Here is a 20,356-nt window from a genome sequence, read left to right on the forward strand (position 1 = left end):
GCAACTGTCTTTTAAATCAGTTAATAAAAAACAAAAAACAAGTATTTATATAGTCCTTTATATTTACCTCTGTAATTACCTTTTTTTCCACAAGACTTTGTATTATGGAAGTTTTAGGCTTACAACCCAAATTTGAGAAGGAGGTACAGAGATTTCCCATATACCCCCTGCTCTCACATAGGCATAGAGGGCCTGCCCCATTATCAACATCACTCACCAGAATGGTACATATGTTACCAAGGATGAACCTACACTGACACAACACATCACCCAATGTCCATAGTTTACCTTAGGGTTCACTCTTGGTGTTGTACATTCTGTGGGTTTGGACCAATGTATAATGACACGCATCCATCATTAAAATATCACACATAGTATTTTCACTCTCAAAAATCATTCTGTGCTCTGCCTATTAATCTCTCTCCAGCCTCCCTGCAATCACTGATCTTTTGACAATCTCCATATTTTGCCTTTTCTAGAATGTCATATAGTTGGAATCATACAGTATGGAGCCTTTTCAGATTGGCTTCTTTCATTCAGTAATATGCATTTAAGGTCCCTCCATGTCTTTTAACATAATTACTTTTTCCATTGTTCTTTATTTGTTCATGTGGATTCAAGTTCCATCTGCTGTCATTTCTGTTCAGCCTGAAGATTTTCTTTAGTATTTCTTGTAAGGCAAATCTGCTAACAACAAATTCTCTGTGTTTCTCTGAGAATTTCTTTAATCTTTTTTCATTTTTTTGAAGTGTAGTTTTGCTGAATGTTGAATTCTTGGTTGACAATTTTTTCTTTGAATATGTCATCCTGCTGCTTTCTGGCCCCTATTTCTGATGAGAAGTCAGCTCTTAATTTTATTGTGGTTGCACTGTATATGATGGGTCATTTTTCTCTTGCTGGATTCAAGATGCTCTCTTTGTTTTTGGCTTTCAACAGTTTGACTCTAATGTATCTTGGTATGGATTTCTTCTGGTTAATACTCTTTAAAGCTCATTGAGCTTCTTAGATACATAAATTAAAATTTTCCATCAAATTTGGATAGTTCGGGGTCTTTTCTTCACAAATTTTCTTACCTCACACATTCTTCTATCTCTCTCCTCTCTTTCTAAGCTTCTGATATATACATGTTTGTATGCTCACGTGTCCTACAGGTCTCTGAGACTTTGTTCATTTTTCTTTCTATTCTTCAGAATTCATACCACCAAGAGAGAGAAACCATATACAATTTGAACAGATTTAATATAAAGAATTATAACATACAGCTGAGTATTCAAAGAATGAAGAATTGACTAGTAAAAAAATAAAACAGGCTTCCCTGGTGGCGCAGTGGTTGAGAGTCCCCTTGCCGATGCAGGGGACACGGGTTCGTGCCCTGGTCCAGGAAGATCCCGCGTGCCGCGGAGTGGCTGGGTCCGTGAGCCATGGCCACTGAGCCTGTGCGTCCGGAGCCTGTGCTCCGCAACAGGAGAGGCCACAACAGTGAGAGGCCCGCGTACCGCAAAAATAAATAAATAAATAAATAAAACAAAACCTCTTAAAAACTACAGAATTGGAGATATAAGGAGAAGCCACTATCCCTAGAGCTGAGATGGTGTACCTAAGGAAGGACCCCCTCCCTCCCATCTGAGATTCAGACCTTCTTGAAGTGGGCATGACCATGGCTCACTGAATGACAGAGAAGTCACTGTGGAGCTGCACCAGCAAAACTTGCTGGAAATCCCCCACTAGGGTGCTGGCAACATCTTTTCATAGGGAAGTATATCCTTGGAGACACTCTAATACAAAATTACCCAACGGGAATTGCCAGGGAGGGGGTAGCTGCTAGCCAGTGGGCACTGCTGACTGTCATGTAGTTCAGGAGCTGGGTGCTGGAATAGCTGCCTGTACTGCAAAAGCTGGGAGCTGGAGAAGCCACACAGGCAACATGAATCTACCAAGTGGGCGCACTGGAACCAGGAGGGAAAACCCCTTCTTCCTACAATGCCTTTCCAGTACCCTCTGCTGACAAGCTTTATTGACAGCTGGCAAAGGGAAAAAAAAAAAAAAAGTTTAAAGGTCCCAAATCCATGTTCATAGAAGAGGAAAGGAAGGGAAATTTGCAACTGAGAGGCAATATATTGATAACGGGCACATTTCATTCCTTTGGTCATTCATTTCCATATGCAACTTTCTATACACATTTAATTCCTATATAGCAACAAAATACATTTCCAACTAACATGATATAGCTATCCACCTTACAAGTATAAAAGCTCTCCCTCTTTCCCCCAAATGAAAGATACATACATAGTCCAAACAGTTAATGTGTCCATCACAGGCTATAGTAATAAATCCTCAAATTTAGTCACAGTTTCACTGAATATTCTGTTAGCCAAAGACTAAATTATAAAGTTGTTTCCAGCAGCTTGTATATAAAAATAAAAATGAGACAGAAGAAAATGGTTCGTATATATAAACACATGCATATAGCAAGAAGAAAATATGCAAAGATACTCATTTCTGTAATTAGTGTCACAGTTGTAGACGGTATCTATGGATTTCTTCTTTACCCATTTCATCTTTCCCTTACCCTCAGCCAAAACCTTGACTGCTCTGAGCCCCTTACCTGAGTGACCCAACCTTCATTCCTGAAGGGTGTGCCTCCTCAATTGTTCCGCCTTTTTTGGCTGCTATAGTTTTACATTTACCTTTACTATTGGGCATGGAAGTAATAAGATGTGCCCCCTGAGAATCTCCTAGGATCCAAACATAGTTCTTTTTGCCTCCAACCCAATTTTTACATTGTAACATAGATTAATCACTGCATCTTTTTTTTTTTTTTCTTTCTGTGTTGGTTCAGTGACATAGGAGTCCCAAATTGCTAGTCGGAAGTATCATCTTCCAATTAAATGGAATCATTGTTGTGTCCCTGATGGAAGCATTCCGTGCGTGGGGACTAAGAACTCTAAACCAGAAGTGCTCAAAGCTGTGGTATGGAAAGCAAAAATTCTGCAAGTGAGTTATTACACATTCACTTCTTAATTTCTAGAACCACGTAGACTATGAGGGAAACAGCACCATGTAATGGTCTTTGATTTTTATTTAATTAATTATTTTTTTTGTTTACTTATTTTTGGCTGCGCTGGGTCTTCGTTGCTACGCACGGGCTTTCTCAAGTTGTGCTGAGCGGGGGCTACTCTTTGCTGCGGCACGCCAGCTTCTCATTGTGGTAGCTTCTCTTGTTGTGGAGCACGGGCTCTAGGCGCGCGGGCTCAGTGGTTATGGTACATGGGCTTAGTTGCTCCACAGCATGTGGGATCTTCCCGGACCAGGGATCAAACCCATGTTCTCTACATTGGCAGGCAGATTCTTAACCACTGCACCACCAGGGAAGTCCTGGTCTCTGATTTAAAGCATTTACATATCATGTAAAAAAGAACTCTATCCTTTCAGGCTGTGGTCTCCCAACGGGCATCATAACAGAGTCTTCAGTGAGTCATTGCAACTTCCTAGTTAAACCAGCATATCCTCTGTTAATAATACTTTCTCTCCTCCACTACATTCCTACTACCTTCTCTAGAATTTGCAGAACACTTCAGTGTAAAAATTGGTGAGAGGAGAATTCCCTATTTATCACAGTTTTAAAAGGAACGACTTAGTATTTTACTTTTAAATAAGGTTAAAATGGGCATTGGTTTGAAATACGCATCTTAACGTGAAGGAATTAGTCTTCTAAGTTATGCTTTTCAAAAACATTTAAGTATGGAATTTCACTAAATGATTTTGTAAATATAATGGATAAAACAGTACATGATTTTCTTATTTTACCTATTGATACAATATGGTATCAACACATTTCTTGATATTGAAGCATCCTTATTATATTAGCTTCCACTGCAATAACCAAAAAACCCCCAAATCTTTGTAACACAAACATGTTACATCAAGGCTGTAGACTGCAAGCTATGTTACAGCCTGCAGGTTGACTGTAGATCAGCTCCACTGTTTTCCTCCTGTGTCCAGGCTGAAGGAACAACAGTAATCATAACAGAGGAGAAAAGACGGATTGAGATAAATCATGGAATTGTTCTTAATGCTTGTGCTTGAAAATGGCAAATCTGACAATCATTCAGATTCCACTGGCCAAAGCAAGCCACATGGTCAAGCACAGCATCAATGAGGTATAAAAATATACTCCTTCAGTAGTGTGGGGAAGGGAGAATGAATATTTGTGAAAAGTAAGTAATGCAAACTGTCATACTCATATTCAAAGAACAGACCCTTTTGGGCCATGGTAAATTATTCTTTTAATATACTATTAAATCTATGTGCTAATATTATATTATTCATATGCATAATCATAAGTGAAAGTGATGTATAATTTTCATGCTTTTTTCCAAGGGTTTGGTAGGATGATTATATTTGCTTAGAAGAATGAACTGGATAGCTTTCTACACTTTTCTCTATGTTCTATATATGGATCTATCTGTTCCTCTTAAGGATAAAAGATTTCACCAGTACCATTTAGAACTGGAGCCTTTTGGGGGAAGTAATTAACTGGGTAACTTAAAAAAAATTATTTTTCTGTTATTGGTAGAATAGCATTAGATTTTTTTAAGTAGCTTTGATTTTCCTAGAAATCATCCTCTTCATAATATTCAAATTTGATAGTGATAACTTATATGTACATATTTAACATGTTTTCTACATGTTATAACACCTCCAACACTTCTAATTTTTACTGGACTTTCCACATTTACTATTTTGTGATTTCTTCACTTTTTTTTCCTATTTTATAATGCATTTACTATATTGCTTTTATCTTCACTGTAGTCTTCCTTTTGCTTTCTTCTTTTTCATTTTCTAAATTATTTAATAAAAGTCTTGCCCATAGAATAAAAAATCTAGCTATAGCAGCATTGCATAATTCCATTAAAATGAAAACTCAGTGAGGGCTGTATTTCTACCCCTTTGTTCATTAATAATCCTCAAGTGTCTAGCACATTATCTTTTTGCACAGAGGAGTTTCACAATATTTGATAACATTCAGAGGAATCTGTTTCTGTATTCGTTTCCTTTTAGACACTATGGTTATTTTTTAATTCCAAGAAGCTTGGATTTTTGTTTAAACTTTCATTATCTTACCTAATTTTGTGGTTTTCAGACTTTAACATCCATCAAGATAGCTTGGAGAACTTGCTAAAACACTGAGTTTTAAATTTTAAAACATGGGCTCTACCCTCAGAGTTTCTGATTTAGTAGGTTCGAGGTAGGGTTCTAGAATTTGTATTTCTAACAAGTTCCCAAGTGATGCTGAAGCCATGCTGGGGTTTACATTTTGAGATTTACTGGCTATTTCATTGTATGAGAATGTTAATTGTTTCTGCTTTGGAAAATTTATTGCAGTATCTACCATTTTAATTATGTTTTTAAAATCATCATTTAGTATCATCATTTCTTTTTTGTGTAATTGAAGACAGACTAACAGTTGTATAGTAAGATGTATATTAAAACAACGAACCTTGTTGAATTCTCTAAGTATTATTGTATAGCACAAGACTATAATCTTTTTAAGCATTCCTGGAATTTTTAAATAAAAGACTTATTACAAACTTACAATTGGTTTAGTTAACCAAAATGTACCACTTTTTTCCAGTATTAAGTCTGCTAGCTACATATCTCTGCTATTTCGTGAGGCCTGATTTTGCAAAACCCTACCTATATGTCAAACATTCAGAGCATTACATTGTGGTTCAGACAACACATTTTCCTCACCAGTCTACTCCACAGCAATAGCTTTAGTCCTTTTCATGAAACTATGTTGTGTCAAAAAGCTTTCTATGCAGTGTTCTACTTTTAAGAAGTGATGGACCTTGTACATTTGGATTTTTTTCAACCAATGGTTCCACATTAAGAAACTCTTCCAAATTCTTTAGTCAGTTTTCTGGAGTCTGCCATGTCCTCTTTTTCTCAATTCCATATTCTACTTCCAAAAGTCTTCCTTCCCCTGGCTGTCATTATTTTTTCTCTATGGTATATCTTCGTATTGCAGTATTGTAAAATTATCCTATGCATTGCTTTCTGCTATAAGTTCTACTTAATATGATATTAATATGATGCTTTACTTAGTTTGATACAAGTATGCTCATTGTTTCATTTGTGATTCTTCTGAATAATTTTTAGATGCATCTCTTGTAAGTAGTAAACCACTGGATTTTGTTTCATTATACATCCACTCCAAGAGACTTTTTAGTGTACAGATGTAAGCAATTTATAAGTTTTTATAACTCTTACATAATTCATCTCATTATACAGAAATCAGAAAGCACAAGTACAACAAAAGGAAAAATAAAATAAAATTAGCCATGATCCCATCACCCATACTCAGGGACTGTTACGATTTGGAAGTATATACATTAAGATTTATTTCTATATATTTGGAAAAAGGACACCTATTATACCATTTTGTAATATGATTTTTACTTATCTTTCCAAGTCAACACTCTTCTTCAACCTCGTTTTTAAGGATTGCTTAATACCGTATTGCAAAGATATGTTTATGTAACCTATCCCCTTATGTATTTGTTCTTAATTTTCTATTACAAATACAGCTCCTCATACCCATATCTTTCTAGTCAACCGACTATTTCCTTGATCTAATTTACCAGAATTAAAACTAGTAAGTCAAAAGTCATAACTATTTTTAGGGTTCTTGGTGTATTAATGACACATTACTTTCCAAAAAGTTTAGTAAACTGTGAACTCCGACCAGCTGCATGAGGGAGTCCACGCTTAGGACTGCCAGAGAAAATGTAAGCTGCCAGTTAAATCTGAATTTCAGATAAACAGAAAATAAGCTTTTAATATAAATATGCCCCAAACATTGCATATTTGTTGCTTATGTGAAATTTAAATCTAACTGGGCTTCCTATTTTTATTTATTACATATGGCAACCTTATACCCACTGCATCTTTGCCAGAATTAAAAATTAATTTTTAAAACATTTGGGAAGTGAGAAAAGTAAAGCTTTTATGTATAATTCCTTTAAAAAAAATCTGCTTAAGTTCCTTTCTGAATTATATCAGGGTTTGTTTTTTTTTTTTAATATATTGACATACTAAGGCCAAATATTTTCTCTAATTTATTTACTCTTTAAATTTTTAACAAACTTTACAACTTTTACAAACTTAAAAATTTTTATGTAACAAGAATTATCAACTGTTTTTTCCTTTGATTTCTGATTGCTTTTGTGATTTAAAAAAGGTCCTTTCCTCCTATCCAAAGATTGGATATTCATCTGCATCTTCTTCGGATTTTTGGTTTTGCTTTTCTTTATATGTATTACTTTGTTCTACCTCGAATTTATTTTGAGGCATGTATATTTTAATCATTTCAAATAGAAGAAATGCAATTCTTTTTATATAAAATACTCTTTGGGCATATTATATTTGGAGCATTGCTATAAATACTCTTAGTATTTATAACTGTTTTCCTCAAGTATTGGAGTTGTTTTAACTTTATTCCTTCACCTAGCATTACTTATCAACATAACAGTTATATTCCCAAAACCTGTTACTGTAAAAGAAAGCAGGAATGAAGTATTTAAGGCCTTATAGCTAAAGCACAGTTAGGGGACTGTCGCTATAAGTGAATCTAAAATAATGACAAACAGCTCATTAAATAAATGAACTAATGGCATTTTAACTACTTTTATTTTATTTTTTATAAATTTATTTACTTATTTATTTTTGGCTGCATTGGGTCTTCATTGCTGTGCATGGGCTTTCTCTACTTGTGGCAAGCAGGAGCTCCTCTTTGTTGCAGTGCGTGGGCTTCTCATTACAGTGGCTTCTCTTGTTGCGGAGCATGGGGTCTAGGTGCACAGGCTTCAGTAGTTGTGGCATGTGGGCTCAGTAGTTGTGGCGCATGGGCTTGGTTGCTATGCGGCATATGGGATCTTCCCTCCCGGACCAGGGCTTGAACCCATGTCCCCTGCATTGGCAGGTGGATTCTTAACCACTGCACCACCAGGAAAGCCCCATTTTAAGTACTTTTAAATAGTAATAATTGGCCTCGTTCAATAACAACTCCTCTTCCTAAAAACTATTTGGGATTTCCTTAGCCCATCAATTTTCTCAAGATGCTTATGAATGTGTTTTTGCTTTGTTATAAATATGCATTTTAAGAAGCATTTTTCCTTGGATCTCCACCAAATGATCAGTGTTTCACAATTTTATGAGTCAGTTACTTTACGTAACTTAGATTAATTGAAGGAGAAAATGCCAGTATTCTGTGACATGTTCTTGAAACCCTTCCTAATGCATAGTTTTATGTGTAAGAGAACTTAATGCCAGTGCACAAACAACCACAGTAGAACACTACTGTTACTCTGAAGCTTTCACATGTCTCAGTTTCTTTCCTTTGGTTTCCTATATTTTTCCCACACTTCATTAGAAAAATATCTACGTACACCTCTCTTCTATATATTTTACCTCCTTTTTCTCTTGCCAAGATCCCATGTTTTGTTGTAATTTTTAAAAATATGCTCAAGAAAAATCACGCATATGCTTACAAATATCGTATCCTAAAATTTCACATCTGTGGGAAAAGCACAAGTACATAAATACACATATGTAGAATTTTGTACAACAGGAACTGTAGCTAGGAAGGAAGACATCACTATACTCAACACAAAGTGCTCAACAGAAATTTGCTTAATGGGACTGACTTCCATCTGGAATGGAAGCACACTTAAGGCAGTGGGGTTGATACAATGGCTACAACTATATGACCAAAACATCAGGGCTACTGAAGAAGAGGTAGACACAGTTAGTTCAGTGGTGTTAATGGCTAATTCTGATCAATAATTCTAATTAATACTGATCAATGCTTAAAGGTTCATAATACAGTATAGCATAACCGCTGAAAAAGACCTCCTGGGAAATGGCTACTTTTGTGGTAATATTTAAAAGTCATATAAAAATATCCTTATATTTTTACTTTTTCCAAACTATCTGTATTATAACTGGCATTGCTATAGCACAGGTAGTTCAGCTCGGTGCTTTGTGTCCACCTAAAGGGGTGGGATAGGGAGGGTGGGAGGCAGATGCAAGAGGGAGGAGATACCCAATATATGTATACATATATCCACATACATATGGGGATATATGTATACATATAGCTGATTCACTTTGTTATATAGCAGCAACTAACACAACATTGTAAAGCAATTATACTCCAATAAGGATGTTAAAAAAATAAATAAATAATTGGCATTGCTCAACTAGTAATGGTAAGCTTAGATACTAAAATATTTTATCTATATCAAATGTCAAGAGTTTTAAATGTACTACTACCAACAACAATTATGGTCTGAATCAGTACTCTTACCAGTTTAGGAGTTAATTTAATTCATCCATATATCAAATTATATCAATTATTACTGGAACACATGCAGTGTGTTAGTCTATTTAAATTGATTGCAGGGCTTCCCTAGAGGTGCAGTGGTTGAGAATCTGCTTGCCAATGCAGGGGACACGAGTTCGATCCCTGGTCCGGGAAGATCCCACATGCCACGGAACAACTAAGCCCGTATACCACAACTGAGCTCTAGAGCCCACGAGCCACAACTACTGAGCCCGCGTGCTACAACTACTGAAGCCCGCATGCCTAGAGCGCGTGCTCTACTACAAGAGAAGCCATCGCAATGAGAAGCCCGCACACCGCAACAAAGAGTAGCCCCTGCTCGCTATCATGGTTTTAGGTGTTCTCAACCATTTTTTTTCTAATGGAGATTCATTCATGTTAGAAGGGAAAAGAAAAAAAACTGAAGTCCAGTGAACGGAATAATAATGACTTTTAAAAACTGAGAAGTAAAAAATTGCAGCCAAATGATAACTGGCAATTACAAAAGTATAAAACAATTCATAAATATAAAACCTCACATAATTTTTAAAAGGTAATGTGGAAGAACAGCAACTAGAGAAAGCCCGCACGCAGCAATGAAGACCCAATGCAGCCAACAATTAAATAATTTTTTTAAAAAAATTAAATAAATAAATAAATTGGTTGCAAACATGAAATGATACTATTTTAACAACACAATAATAAATGTGGCTTACCACTGGGGAGAAGAGCCATTAAAATGAGTACAGCGGGTTAATTCAAACTTACTTCCAAAGAATAACTTAACAGAAATGACAGGCAGTTTGAATGAGATTTAAAGCATAACAAGCCAACAGATTAGAAAGTCTGAGAACAGTATCTCCAACACCATAAAAAGGCAGTATTAAGGCTATAGAGATTCAACTGCCAGTGACTGACAAAAAGATTATATATTGCCAGTGTACAAAAAACAGAAAAATTGATCCCAATACCAAGTCAAAACGTGAATACCAGTATTGTTTGGCTAAAACGAAAAGTATTAATAAGTCCATTGATTGTAGCAAAAATAACACTGATAAAAAGATGTCTAGGGAATTCCCTGGTGGTCCAGTGGTTAGGAGTTGGCATGTTCACTGCCAGGGCCCAGTTTCAATCCCTAGTTGGGGAACTAAGATCTCACAAGCCGCTCGGCCAAAAAAAAAAAAAAAAGATGCCTATAACAGTTAAGACACTATAAGAGCTGAATCAACTTATTTTGAAATTTCTCCTCGGAGAAATACTTCTTTCCACAGATGTTCACTACATATCCATTTACAAACTACGTTTTTAGAAAATAGGAGGGAAGGTTAAAAAGTAAGCAAATGGAAGCCAAAATTAATGAATAGAAAATACATTTGAAAGCAAATCTGACACTGGAGTTCTAATCTAATTACTGTATCAAACTCCACCAATCCTTGATTGAAAGTAAATTACATTATCTCACATAATGCTTAAGGACAAAATTAGCCAAGATAAGTGGTGATGTTAATAGCCATAATAAATAAATATCATAAATTACTAACTACATTTAGTCAACAAAGTAGGGTTGTTTAATAATGCTCCCCAAAATAAAACAGGTAGCATTTCTAATGAGTAGTGTGTTTTACATCACACCTCCGTTCATCATGAGGGGATTTGTAACAAGTTTCATTTAAAATGAAACACAAAGCATATGCCTTTCTTACCTTGGTTTAAACTGTTTATAATTACTCAGATACAAAGTACTCAGATTCTTAGGGCACTATCATGGTTTTAGGTGTTCTCAACCATTTTTTTTCTAATGGAGATTCATTCATGTTAGAAGGGAAAAGAAAAAAACTGAAGTCCAGTGAACGGAATAATAATGACTTTTAAAAACTGAGAAGTAAAAAATTGCAGCCAAATGATAACTGGCAATTACAAAAGTATAAAACAATTCATAAATATAAAACCTCACATAATTTTTAAAAGGTAATGTGGAAGAACAGCAATAATTAAGAATAGTTAACATCTCAAATATAACACTGATGATACACTGGCAGGAAAGTAACCTTGAGCATTATGGGAATTCCAACCGCCTGCATGTGTTCATATACAGCAAGAGTTTGTCAGGAGTTGGTGGAACCACAAAGCTCAATAGAGTACTGAATTAGAATCCTCAGTTATTTGTGGTAATGCAATAATTTTAGTCTATGAATATCAAATCTAGTAAGGCTGAATAACTCATTCAGTAGGTTACTTCTAAGAAGGCTTTAGTTGTTAGCAATAATTGGTCTACGAAATTGGGCTCATTCGTATGTAAGTGCAAACAATGAGCTTTGCATTGTTCCTTAAGGACTCTCAAAGCCCATGAATCCACTTTAGAACACAACTGATTTAGGGAACCCAGTGTCTGACACAGAGCTAGAAATGAACAATCTAGTGGATGAACCTAAAATATACAGAAATTGATTAATATCTAATTTTATAAAATCATATAAGGTACCATCTCATTGATCTGATGTAATTGTGATAAATTACTTTAATTCTAGAGAATATGGATTCATTCCTCAAAGTTCACAATGAATTCATTCCTTTACTCACTTCAATGACATTATCAAAATTGCTTTTCACTCATAGAAACTTTACTGAGTTATTGCAAAAGCAGCATTTCAGTTGTCTTCATTGGTCTTTAGATATATTAATTTACAAATCGAGGGTATATCACTTATTTTTTTATAATAAGGTCAGTTACATCAAAGCAAACATTCTGAACTTTTTTTTTTTTTTACCAGTTTTAGGAATAATTTCAGTTAGGAACATACCAAACCTATCCCAAAATATCTGTATTTCAATTAGGTGCAAGGATAAAACTTCTAGTGTGCAGTGCATTTTTCTCACTGTCAATAAATGCAGTGCCATAGTCAGGATTTGACAGAATTAATCTAAGAGAAAAGGCCTGCAGAAAAGATTAAGTAAGCCATTTTTAAAGATGAGATGACTATTTTTTCAAATGAAAACACTGTGTACATTTGTAAATGGCACGGTGTAGGTGGAGTGCGATTAGTAGAGGATTTGGAGAAACAAAGGAATTTGGGGAGATGCAAAAGGACTTCGGAAAAGCCTGGTGTCTACCAAAAAGCAAAATGAGAATGTTAGGTTATAACAATTCTGTCCTTAAGTCTAGTCATTTCCCTTTTACTGCCTTTTAACAGCTAATGCGAAGGACAAAAATGACAGCAAAATAATTGAAATATTTAGTATACCTGGTGTCACAGCACCCTCTATCACATGATAATATACAGAACACGTTTATGTGTAGTAGTCGCTTTAGTGTGTGAATATTCATTTATGTAGAACTATCTGGTTTTAATCCTCGGTTCATAACTTCCCAACAATGGATTTCTCCAGCTTCCCTATCATTAGTAACCAACTGCAAGAGCATTATTGACAAAGCAATCCTGAACTCTAAATTATTGCACGTGTGATCCTAGTACTGTGGGACTCGAGGGACATTGTTCCAGCTAATGATTAAGAACTCTCCAGACAATAGGGGCTTCTTAGACAATGGGTGAATTTCCAGGATGTCCGGCCCCCTTCCGAGAAGGAGGGAGATAACAAAATGTAAAAAAGGTGTCTGTCAAAGACCAATCAGGCAGCTGGGGACAAGTTCCCTCTCTGGTCCGAGCCTAAGCCGGGACCAATCAGCAGGAGAACACAACCAAATCTATAATTTACATACGGGGAAGTGGGAACCTATAAAACTGACATATTCGCGCCCAAAAGGGTTCCTTCTTCGACCTCCTGCGTGAGGACCAAGGAACCCCGGTGCACCGGCTTTCAATAAACCTCTTGCGTTTTGCATCGACTTCTGACTCTTGTTGTTTCCTGGGCGAGTCGAAACTCCTAGGAGACCGCGCAGGTCTAACATTTGGGGGCTCGTCCGGGATTCCACTCGCCCCGGACCACAAGAACATCGGGAGTTGGAGGTACCAGGTAAGCTCGAGCTTGACTGTCTGTTTGTCCCTTGTTCTTTGTGGGCCATTATCGGAGGAAAGCCGTAAGAATCGGCTTATTATGGAATCTGTATCGGACCTCTGGCTAGGCAGACGTGCTAATAGCCGGCGTCCATGAGCCCTAGGGGACGCCCTGGTGGCTCATCTGGAAGGAGAGGCAAAGTCTGTCTCCCCTTCACTCGGTTTCGGCAGTTCCCTTGGTGATAACTGCCATCTGAAGAAGTTTCGGTTTTGAAGCGAGCTCGCGGTGGCCCATACGTATATGTGTTTCGTGGAGTTTTAACTGTTTCTGTATTGTGGTCTATTCTTCTTCTCTGACGGACGACAATGGGACAAACTATGACGACTTCTCTTTCCCTTACCCTAAGCTATTGGACCGAAGTTCGGGCCAGAGCCCATTATTTTTCGGTAGAGGTAAAGAAAGGAAAGTGGCAGACTTTGTGTGCCTCTGAATGGCCAACATTTCAGATAGGATGGCCCCCCGAAGGATCCTTTTTATTAGACAAGATTAAGTTGCTGAAGTCTAAGATATTTAATATAGATCCCCACGGACATCCAGACCAAGTACCATATGTCTTGGTCTGGGAAGATTTAATTCTCTCCCCACCTCCGTGGGTCCGGCCCTTTGTTTCCTCAACAGGTACGTCCGCGCATACATCAGCAGCGTCGGAAATATTAGCCTTAAAGAAAAACCCCAACACGGAGAAGCTACCCGACGCCCCGGATCTACCGAAGGCAATTTATCCTGACCTGCAGTCCGATTTGCTTCTTTTGGATTCCCCACCCCCTTATCCTCTGGCCCCGAATCCCCTACCACCTAGAGGACCCCCAGCTCCACTGCCCTCGGCACCAAGGGAACCATCCATGATGGAAGAAGAAAGGGGTCCCTCAGTGGGCACTAGGAGCCGGAGGGCTATCTCCCCGGACTCCACTGCCCTACCTCTTAGAGAATATGGCCCCCCCGATGGCCAAGGGAATAGACCTCTCCAATATTGGCCCTTTTCCTCTGCAGATCTTTATAATTGGAAAATGCATAACCCAACTTTTTCCGAAAATCCACAGGCCCTTACCGCTTTAATAGAATCTCTTGTTTTCTCCCACCAGCCCACATGGGATGATTGTCAGCAGCTGCTCCAGACTCTCCTAACGACTGAGGAGAGGCAACGGGTTCTTTTAGAAGCCAGAAAAAATGTATTAGGCGCCAATGGGCAACCTACCCAGCTGCCTAACGAGATTGATGCTGGTTTCCCACTCGTCAGGCCAAACTGGGATTTCAATGCCCCGGAAGGTAGGGAGCGCCTGAAAATGTATCGCCAGGCTCTGGTGGCGGGTCTCCATGGAGCGGCCAGACGGCCCACTAATTTGGCTAAGGTAAGGGAAGTAACTCAGGGGCCCCAGGAATCGCCAACTGTGTTCCTGGAACGTTTAATGGAAGCCTTTAGACGCTTTACCCCTTATGATCCAACTTCGGAGGGACATAGGGCTACTATAGCAATGGCTTTCATAGATCAAGTGGCCCCTGATATTAAGAAGAAATTACAGAGGCTAGATGGCTTGCAGGGATTTTCGCTTCAGGAGTTAGTAAAAGAGGCAGATAAAGTATATAACAAAAGAGAAACAGAGGAAGAGAAGGAAGAAAGAAAGCAGAAAGAGCAGGAAGCCCATGAAATAAGACGGGATAAGAGACAGGAGAGGAATTTAAGTAAGATACTGGCCACTGTGGTTGGAGGAAGAAATATAGGGGATAGAAATAGGCAGGAAGGGCGAACGGCAGACAGAAGGCGGCCATTAGACAAGGACCAATGTGCCTACTGTAAAGAAAAAGGACATTGGGCGAGAGAATGCCCTAAGAAAAAGAATGGAGGAAGGCCAACCAAAAACAAAATCTTAACATTGAAAGAAGACGACTAGGAAAGTCAGGGCTCGAACCCTCTCCCCGAGCCCCGGGTAACTCTTAAAGTGGAGGGGGAACCTGTTCAATTTTTGGTAGATACCGGAGCCCAGCACTCCGTCCTTCTCCACTCAAAAGGTCCTATCTCAGCTAAAAGGTCATGGGTACAAGGAGCCACTGGGAATAAACAATATTCATGGACCACACGAAGGACAGTAGATCTTGGGATTGGACGAGTAACCCATTCATTTTTGATTATTCCGGAATGCCCCTATCCTTTGCTGGGAAGAGATTTACTCTCCAAAGTAGGGGCTCAAATCCACTTTCAGCCAGAAGGTCCCACCATAACTGATAATAAGGGAAGGTTACTTCAAATATTGACTATGAAATTAGAAGATGAATATAAATTATACGAGCAGCCTTCATCCTCACGAGTTAATGTTACTGATTGGGTAACTCGGTTCCCTCAAGCCTGGGCAGAAACTGCTGGAATGGGGATGGCCAAAAATCGGTCCCCGGTGCTAGTGGAACTCAAGGCAACTGCCACCCCAATAACGGTCCGTCAATACCCCATGAGTAGAGAAGCCAAAGACGGTATCCGTCCCCATATACAGAGGCTACTAGACTTGGGCATCTTAATAAGATGTCAATCAGCATGGAACACCCCTCTCCTGCCGGTAAAGAAACCAGGAACAAATGATTATCGGCCGGTGCAGGATCTACGAGAGGTAAACAAACGGGTGGCAGACCTCCACCCCACAGTTCCAAACCCTTACAACCTCCTGAGCACTCTTCCACCTCAACATACGTGGTATACTGTTTTGGACCTTAAAGATGCTTTTTTCTGTTTAAGACTCTCCCCTGAGCCAACCCTACTTTGCCTTCGAATGGAAAGATCCAACATCGGGAATGTCTGGTCAGCTGACATGGACACGGCTACCTCAGGGATTTAAGAACTCCCCGACCATCTTTGATGAAGCCCTCCATCAGGATTTGGCATTATATAGAGAATCAAATCCCCAGGTAACATTACTCCAATACATTGATGATATTTTATTAGCTGCTGAGACCCAAGAAGATTGTATCAAGGGTACTGAAAAACTGTTAACGGAACTTGGAACCCTGGGATATAGAGCCTCAGCCAAGAAAGCACAAATATGCCAACAACAGGTCAGTTACCTGGGGTATCTATTAAAAGGGGGGCAAAGATGGCTCACGGAGAGCAGAAAGGATACGGTGGCCCAAATTCCGGCTCCCAAAAACGCCAGGCAGGTTAGAGAATTTTTGGGGACGGCCGGATTCTGTAGACTATGGATTCCAGGGTTTGCTGAGCTGGCAGCCCCATTGTACCCCCTAACCAAAAACAGCACTCTTTTCGTTTGGGGCGATAAGGAACAACGGGCTTTTGACCAAATCAAACGAGCTTTACTTTCAGCACCAGCCCTAGGACTGCCAGATGTAACCAAACCTTTTCATTTATATGTGGCCGAAAATAAGGGCATTGCAAAAGGAGTATTGACTCAGAAATTGGGTCCCTGGAATCGCCCAGTTGCTTATTTGTCAAAAAAATTGGACCCTGTGGCATCAGGATGGCCCACCTGTTTAAAGATAATCGCTGCAGTGGCCGTTCTAGTCAAAGATGCTGACAAACTAACTTTAGGACAAAATCTAACGATAACAGCTCCTCATGCCCTGGAAAATGTAGTCCGTCAACCACCGGAAAGGTGGCTAACTAATGCCAGGATGACCCACTACCAAACCCTGTTGCTAAACTCAGATCGCATCAAGTTTGCTCCAGCCACAGGACTCAATCCAGCCACATTGCTACCTGATCCTGACTTGGAAGGCTCCACCATCATACATGATTGTCAGGAAGTACTAGCCGCAGCACACGGCAGTAGGCCAGATCTGATGGACCTGCCCCTCCCTGATGCTGATTTCACCTGGTTCACGGATGGGAGCAGTTTCCTGGAGGAAGATGCACAGATGGACACATTTGGGGACTAAAAAGATGGTAGCCTTGTTACAAAAAGCCGGGTACGAAACCCCTGGAATGACAAAATTAGCTGAACAAATTGTGCAGGAATGCGTCCCATGTCAACAGGTAAATGCTCACAAAGGGAAACTTGAAACTGGAAAGAGACTCAGGGGGGACCGCCCAGGAACTTACTGGGAAGTGGACTTTACCGAAGTGCGTCCTGGAAGGTACGGTAATAAATACCTTTTAGTTTTTGTAGACACTTTTTCAGGATGGATAGAGGCTTTCCCAACAAAGAAAGAAACAGCTGCTGTAGTAGCCAAGAAGATTTTAGAAGAAATTTTTCCTCGATTTGGAGCATCAAAGGTAATAGGGTCTGATAATGGTCCAGCCTTCGTCGCCCAGGTAAGTCAGGATGTGGCCAGATATTTGGGGACTGATTGGAAATTACATTGTGCCTATAGACCCCAAAGTTTAGGTCAGATAGAAAGAATGAATAGGACTCTAAAAGAGACCCTAACTAAATTGTCCTTGGAGACTCGCGGTACCGATTGGACGGTGCTCCTTCCTTTGGCCCTATTCCGGGTTAGAAATACACCTTCCCGATACCATCTTACTCCTTTTGAAATATTATATGGTGCCCCGCCTCCCCTCCTCACTTTAGGAAAAGAAATAAAACCTGATTGTCAAAATAACACTGACTTATATGCTAGGCTACTGGGACTCCAATTGGTCCAGAAAGAAATATGGTCCCAACTCGCCAAGGCCTACCAACCAGGAACACCGGGAGAAACTCATCCTTTCCAAGTCAGAGACTCCGTATACGTCCGTCGGCATCGAACCCAGACGTTGGAACCTCGATGGAAAGGACCATACACCGTCCTCCTCACCACACCAATGGCCATAAAAGTGGACGGCATCGCTGCCTGGATCCATGCTTCACATGTGAAGGCTGCACCAGCGACGGCATCATCAGGATGGCGGGCCCAAAGAACCGACAACCCGCTCAAACTCAAGCTTCTACGAACCTAAGACTTATAATTTTGGTTTTACTGCCTTTACTGACAGTAAGTGATTTTAGCCCTCACCTCCCCCAACGTTTAACTTGGCAGGTAATTTCTCAGACTGGAGATGTAACCTGGTCCATTAGTCATACTGCACCCCCCTGGACCTGGTGGCCAGATCTTTTTCCTGATGTTTGTAAATTGGCTATAGGAGCACCTTATTGGGATACAGAAGATTCTCATGATATGAACACTGCCCCTTCCAAAGTTTCGGAAACTGATTGGTTTGGGCCGGGTTGCAAAAATGCAGGCAAAAGAATGATGCTTGGTATCCTCACTTTCTACGTATGCCCCGGGTTCCACCGCCCTTGATCTCTGAATTATAAATGTGGTGGAACTGAAAACTTTTATTGCAAAAGCTGGGGATGTGAAACTACCGGGGATACTAATTGGAAACCCACCTCAACTTGGGATTTTATTACTGTAACGGCTAATTATTCTCATAATGAGGATACCGGACACCGGAGTAAATGTTCAGGATGGTTTCAATCATGGTTTGATAAGTCCCCCTGGTTTACCACCTTAATCTCTACTCTGTTGGGACCTCTTATTGTTTTATTGTTGATTTTAACTTTTGGACCATGTGTTCTAAATCGCCTGATAGCATTTATTAGAGAACGTATCAGTACTGTACAAGTTCTAATGTTAAGACAACAGTACCAAAGTTTACGAACAGAAGGTTGAGATTCCATGATTGGAATCAATAGTCACAAGAAAAAGGGGGGAATGTGGGACTCGAGGGACATTGTTCCAGCTAATGATTAAGAACTCTCCAGACAATAGGGGCTTCTTAGACAATGGGTGAATTTCCAGGATGTCCGGCCCCCTTCCGAGAAGGAGGGAGATAACAAAATGTAAAAAAGGTGTCTGTCAAAGACCAATCAGGAAGCTGGGGAGAAGGAGGGAGATAACAAAATGTAAAAAAGGTGTCTGTCAAAGACCAATCAGGAAGCTGGGGAGAAGGAGGGAGATAACAAAATGTAAAAAAGGTGTCTGTCAAAGACCAATCAGGCAGCTGGGGACAAGTTCCCTCTCTGGTCCGAGCCTAAGCCGGGACCAATCAGCAGGAGAACACAACCAAATCTATAATTTACATACGGGGAAGTGGGAACCTATAAAACTGACATATTCGCGCCCAAAAGGGTTCCTTCTTCGACCTCCTGCGTGAGGACCAAGGAACCCCGGTGCACCGGCTTTCAATAAACCTCTTGCGTTTTGCATCGACTTCTGACTCTTGTTGTTTCCTGGGCGAGTCGAAACTCCTAGGAGACCGCGCAGGTCTAACAGTACCAACAACTTAAGCATCAGCGGAGAGCTTACCATAGCTATAATTATACACCTCTACCCCCTGACCTTCCAAATTAAAAACTTCGGGTTAAGCCCAATCTGTCTTACTAAGTTTTCCAGGGACGTCTGATGCGTGCTCACGTTTGAGAACCACCGCTGTAAGAGAAACGCCTCGTGGAGCAGTCAAGTCAGTAGGCGCTGAAGTCTAAAGGAAACTTACTTCATTAACTTTCACTAGTACTCTGATGCTCAGTGAAAGCATCATCCCAATAAAGCAGTTAAGAACAATCCAATGCTAGCTACCTAATATCATCAGGGCTTCGGCCTTCCAGGAAAATCGAGCAAAAATTCATCATCCAGGGAGAATTTACGTTGACTTTGCTGACTTGGGAGAAATGACTTTTCTTCTCTGGTTAGTCTAATAGAAATATGCCACGCAACAAAATCTACATTCATCCTGAGTGTCCCTGAGGCTACCCTTCCTAAATCTTAGCCTGTTTTTATAGCAAACTATCCACTAAATTCCCCGCTCCGCCACTGGCTCCAAACACATACGCTGCATGTTTTTTACAACACTGCTTTAATAAGCGAAAAGAAACAAAAGCTCTTACAGCAAAGACCAATCTAAGCCACAGAGCCTGTGCCATCTTCCCATCCAAGAGAGAAACGGTGGACCCATGTCTCGACAGATTAAGGAATTCATGGCTGAGGGGATGACTGAGAGGACCTCAGGAACAAGGCATGAGGAAACAAACAAAA

At 39.7% G+C, this 20,356-nt stretch overlaps 1 protein-coding gene across 1 annotated transcript in view; it reads right to left on the reverse strand.

The window, feature by feature from the left end:
- Positions 1-20,356, reverse strand: part of RFC3 (replication factor C subunit 3) — a 238,465-nt gene that overhangs the window by 217,868 nt on the left and 241 nt on the right. The gene's annotated exons all lie outside the window — the stretch shown is intronic.

Source organism: Grampus griseus (assembly GCF_964374135.1).
Source record: "Grampus griseus genome assembly, chromosome: 18".
In the NCBI taxonomy this organism is placed as follows: domain Eukaryota; kingdom Metazoa; phylum Chordata; class Mammalia; order Artiodactyla; family Delphinidae; genus Grampus; species Grampus griseus.